The following is a 6,000-nucleotide window of genomic DNA, read 5'->3' as shown; positions in this document are numbered from 1 at the left end:
CTTGTGGCAGTTTTCAGTGAGCACTTCTTGATGAATTGGAGACATCAGACACCCTGCTCCTTGCTAAGGTTGAGGGAGGAGAATTGCTCCCTTAAGATCTTGAGGGGATATGGTCTCCGGCTGAGAGCACATCTTCCCCTCCTCTTCCATCTCTTCCAGCAGCTTGTCCTCCTCTGTGTCACCTCTGTTCATTCTGCCTCTCATGTTGCAGCTCAAGGGAGATACAAGCTACAGCACCCATATCTGGGAGCAAATAGTCTGAGCAGAACTCTTGAAGTCAGAATCAAGGCCTTCAGCACGTGCCACACTATTCCCTATAGACCTCAGCAACTTTACATAACAGCAGGGGAGGTGGTGGTGTAGTGGTAATGTCACTGAGCTAGTAGGCTAAGACCCTGGGGATGTGGCTTCAATTCCACCACAGTAGCTGGTGGAATTTAAGGTCAATTAATTATATAGTTTAGGAAAACTAAAATTGAAAGCTAGTCCCAGTACTGGTGCCATGAAACTATTATTGATTGTCGTAAAAACACATCTGGTTCACTAATGTCCTTGAGGGAAGGAAATCTGGCCTACATGTGACTCCAGACCCACAGCAATGTGGTTGATTCTTAACTGCCCTCTGAAATGTCCCAGCAAACCACTCAGTTGTCAAGGGGAATTTGGGATGGGTAACAAATGCTGGCCTTGCCAGCAACACAAATCCCATGAACGAATAAAAGAATGTATAAACCACCAAACACTTGTACTTTCAGCAAAAGCCTGCAGAAATCAATCAGTAGCTAACCTGTAAATAGTTGATGATCCCTCTAAATACCACTCGTGGGGGATCCTTCCTGCTCCTGAATGCCTGTTCAGCTGTGTAAGGTTAAGAGAGTGCGTTAACTGGAGGAGAGAGGTCGAAAATGGCAGTGCTGGTAGTATCAAACACAGACCATCCTCATGATTTGCCTACTCTGCATTCTTCCAGTGCATTGTCCTATGGCCTGTGATAACACCCTTACAAAAATGGGGTCCGATACGGCCAGCACCAAAAGTGTGCCTGTGTGGCATGGATGCCATTTTGAACACAAAACAGCAGCCATAGCGTCAGAAATAAGAACACTACACAACTGAATTTTGAAGCCATTGGTGCTTTCAAAAAGCTTAAAGGATATCTGATGGTACTAAGAAAGAAAGACTTACATGTATATGGTGCCTTTCATGACCTCAGGACATCCCAACGTGCTTTCATTTGTCCCACCTGCATTCCTGTGCTCTTAGTGTGTGTTGTTAGGATCAGGTGAGGAGGGGTCGAAAGGCTCCCCTCTTGTCCCTCTCCTTGTTTGACCACAACAGGGTTTATTTCTTTGAAAAAAGTGGATATGCTTACCAATTCAGTGAGTGCTATGATCATAAAAGAACCAATTGGACATGTTTTCTTAAGTTTAACAAAGAAAGAGGTTGGCTTTATGGTACTTAAAACCTACCAAAGTAAAATAATAAATTACTCTCCAACTTTCACAAACACACACACAAACATGAGATTCACGCACGCAAGTAGGTCACAGAGTGGGGAAGAATAGATTGGTTGGATTCGACCAATAAAAAGAGTATACAGTCTGTGGAGTTTGGTAACTCAGTTGTCTTCTGGCTGAACTTGATGGTCCTGAGGATTCCGGCTTGTAGATGTGGCCAGTTGGTTCAGGGTTTTCTTGCAGACAGTGATGCAGATGGCTTTTTTCACGGGGTCTCTGTCTGCAGCAATGATAGGCTTAGATGGTTACAGCCAGCAGGCAGGGTGCAAACATACAAGGTGGTTGAGAGAGAGAGGGAGGGACCCCACTTGGGCCCTTACTGGTCAGTCTCAGTTGCTTGTCTGCCTGCAGAGAGAGAGAGCAGCTAGCTAAACACACAGATGGTGGGTCTGTTACATGATGGCCCATTGTGTATTCTCTCTCTTGCAACTTAATTAGTTCATGTCTAAGAATTCCAATCTCTCTCAGAGTCCCATTGTCCCAGTGATTACCTTTTGAGTGGTCCACCTTCACCAGTGTTAATGTTCCAAGATTGCCTTTAATGTCTTGTAAATGAGGATAGGACAGGTAGTCGATTCAAAATTCCCAGACCATTGTTCTGGATGGGCACTGACCAGACCTTACATTTCAAACTTGATACGTTGGAATGTAGGGTATTTTGATGCAAATTGCAGTGGCCATTTTAGTTGCGAGCAGTCACAGTTTATCATTTTTTAAAAAGTTTAATTCAGGTTTCCAACCAATGGATTAAAAAAAAAACATCATTTGGCATAACACGTGTTCATGACAGTGTGTGCAAGTGTGTGCACTGCTGTTTCAGAAGTTTTACATGTCCACAAAAGAGCCTTTTTGTATTGCTTGGGCTTCTTGTCTGGTTGACAATTTTCATGCATGCCACATTACTAGAAGCTAGAAAAGATGTGAACAGTATGGCACAAGTTACATCGAATGGCCAGAATACACAGTGGTAATGTCGGCGAAACTGTCAGATTTCAGCGTCATTACTCTTCTGAATGTGACAGCGACCTCTGGAGCCTGCACAATGCGCAGTTCAAAGCAGAAATCCAAAAGATGCTGTCACTGATTCAATACTTCCCCATAGGATGTGCTGCTGAAGTCCCCCCAAATTATATTCAAGTAGAAATCAGAGAACTGATAAAAACATGCCCTTTTACGCTATTAGTTTCACTGTAAAAACCCTTAAAAAGATTATGCCCTGTTGAATGAGGTGTAACTGGGTTTTTTTAACAGCGTAATAAATTCATAATTACTGACGAACAGCCTTAGTGTCCTTGCAAAACTAATTTTATATTTGTGGAATGTCAAATTTCTCCATTATGATAAAAAAAAAATCACATTTTTAAAATAATATATTTCTTAAAAGTTTATTTATGATATTTCAGCTTCTACTTTAATCCCATGTGTATGTCCCAAACATTTATTCTGCTCTCTGTAAAATTTTAATTAAAATTGAGAAGTTCAATGCTTTTTACTTCCTAGTTTGCTGTTTGTGAGAATACTTCAATGTGATTAGCTGCTTACCGTGCTTGATGACATCATTGTTGTTGGACGCATTGAGGTCCCCTTGACTTGGTGCCAGATTTAAATGGATGTGGGGAAAGGGGAAATGCACACCATAAAGATTACTTGAGCTTTGTGGGCAGATTTCTTCCAGGTCCGCGGTGAGCACCATTATGTTTCCTGCTAGCCACCATGCAAGCGTATTGTCATTTCAAACTACCTGCAAACATGCCTATGTGGTACTCTTTTGATTTGCCTCAGACCAAAACAGAGGAATGTCTAACTATATAATATAAGCCGGTCTTGGTCAATCGAAAGGCTGCCTGAATGAATAGCTCAAATGTCTTTGCAAAATGCACGCATAATGCACATTGCCCAGATAAGGAAAAATTCCATGGTCATAATTGGATCATAAATTATTCTGAAACAGGAAATATCAAAGAACAGAGTAATATACACCAATCAGGCCTGCAGTCAGCCTAATGTTCTAACTTCTACTGATGGAAATAAAATGTTGTTTTAATTTAAACACTTATTATTTTGATTTTGTTTTAATTTGTTTTGTTATTGCCTGTTTTGTATATAAAAAGCTAGAATTTATCTAAGATGAATGGGAGCAGGAAACTTAAAGGGATGGATGAAAAATGACAGGAGTATGCTAAACGTCTTGGCCTGGATTTGCAATCAACTTGTGAGTTAGTGCCTGATTCTATCTCACACACAGCAAGCTAGAAAATCAGCAACAACTGGCCAGCTTCAGAAAAACTGATCATGGTACCAAGTATGCTAACGATTCAAAAACAGCATTGAATGAAAAAACAAGGAAGTACACTGAAAGTGCAGTAGAAACGGGCTCATAGCTACAGCTGAAAGGGGGAACTACCAGAAGTTTCCTACATGGCTATAGGAAAGAATATTTGCCATGCTGGTCCCATGATCGCAGGAGATAACTAACAGAGTTTAATGCCACTCAAATACAACAACAGCACTCATGGATCTCCTAGACAAAGGCAGATTAGAGCAATGGCAGGAAACCTCTGAAAATTGGATTTCTCTGGTTCCAGCATGAGACCCTAGAACTTGCTTCGCTGGCTTGGTGCCACCTCACTGCTCAGACATGAGGCTCCAAAGATCAATGCAGATACCATTGTGGCCTTCCTCCGAACAAACTCAAAGCCAACGACTACCACCAAAAACAAATGCAAAGTAAAAAAAACTGCTTAGGCTTTCTTTGTGAAATGCATCTCCACATGCCACCTATTTGGCTGCCTTCACCACCAAGAGCTGGACACATTAGTTAACAGAGCCACCCCTCCACCTTTTCCTAGCTTCCTGTCCTTCCTAAATGTTATGTACCCTTCAATATTCAGTTCCCAATCTATGTCATGGCAGCATTCCAAAGGGATTGTTCCCTCTGCGACACCCTGGTCCACTCCTCCATCACCCCTGACACCTCATCCCCTTCCCTCAGCACCTTCCTATGCACTCACAGGAGGTGTAACACCTGCCCTTTTACCTCCTCTCTCCTCACCATCCAAAGCCCCAAACACTCCTTCCAGGTGAAGAACAATTTACTTGTACTTCCTTCAATTTAGTATACTGTATTCACTGCTCACAATGTGGTCAGCTATACATTGGGAAGACCAAACATAGATTGGGTCACTGCTTTGTGGAACACCTCCGCTCAGTCCAAAAGCAGGACCCCAAACTTCCGGTTACTTGCCATTTCAACACCCGTCCCCCCTACTCTCATGCCCACATTTCTGTCCTTGGCCTGCTGCAGTGTTTCAGTGAACATAATGCAAGTTCGAAGAGCAGCACCTGATCTTTCAGTTAGACACTGTACAGCCTTGTGGACTCAATCTTGAGTTCAACAATTTCAGAGCATTACTGACCTTTTTTTAATATTTTTTATTATTTTATTTTGATTTTTAACCATACGCCTGTTTTTCATGTGGACAGACCTGCTCATTATTCTGCCATTAACACTCTCTCTGGATTAATGCTTTGTCTTTCACCACAAATATTAACACGCTCTTTACCTTTGCCAATTCTGATGAAAGGTCACAGACCTGAACACTTAACTCTGCTTCTCTCTCCATTGATGCTGCCTGACCTGCTCAGTAATTCCAGCACTTTCTGTTTTTATTTCTGCTTATAAGTGCTCAACTAAGACCCCAATTAATACCCTTCACCTGCATATAATTAAACCAATGATACACAATTAACAGTTTAATACAGGCTACACAGTGTAGCATGCATCCTGTGCACGTTAGTGCGCTGCTCCTGCATCCACTCTGACTGATGCCACATATGGCTCTCCATGATGTTGGCCACTCTCTCAATGGAGGAGCTCACGCACTGATAGACCTGAGCCATGGTGGCACACACAAGCTGAATGGACTCCTCCATTCTCTGCCATGACCCCATACTGCCTCAGGGAACTCTGACAAGTGGGAGCACATCGCCCGCTGCTGTTCTAAGAAGGTCCTCCTTTCTTGTGGCTCCTGAGGCCCTGCATTTGCATCCAGCTGAGCAGGGCTGTGTTTGTCCTCCTTCCTCTGAGGGGAATTGCCCACAGCTACCTCTACCTCTGCCACCTCCTCCTGCACACTTGTGCTGTGCATCACACACAGTGCCACCCTATTAACACACGTGCCAGGTCCCACCAAGGTGACAGTATCTGCGCTGGACAATGCACTCGAAGGATATGATGGTGCTTCTTCAGTTCTTTATTGTTCTTCTGAGGCTGCAGAGGGAGAGAGAGAAGGTGTTGTAGGAGACACAAAAAGAAATGAGCTCGCCTAGGAGAGTAGAAGGCACTGCAGTGCTGAGGCTACTCAATATAACTCAGTTCTCTGGATACTGTCAGATGGGATGGAGTGCACTGCACCCCCTTAATGAGCGCATTGCACTCTGTATTCATCATCTCCACCATGAGTGCCCATTTCAACAAGGACAA

The sequence above is a fragment of the Heterodontus francisci genome, chromosome 8 (assembly GCF_036365525.1).
Source record: "Heterodontus francisci isolate sHetFra1 chromosome 8, sHetFra1.hap1, whole genome shotgun sequence".
Taxonomy (NCBI): domain Eukaryota; kingdom Metazoa; phylum Chordata; class Chondrichthyes; order Heterodontiformes; family Heterodontidae; genus Heterodontus; species Heterodontus francisci.
The sequence above is the reverse complement of the archived record's forward strand: the minus strand, read 5'-3'. Positions refer to the sequence as shown.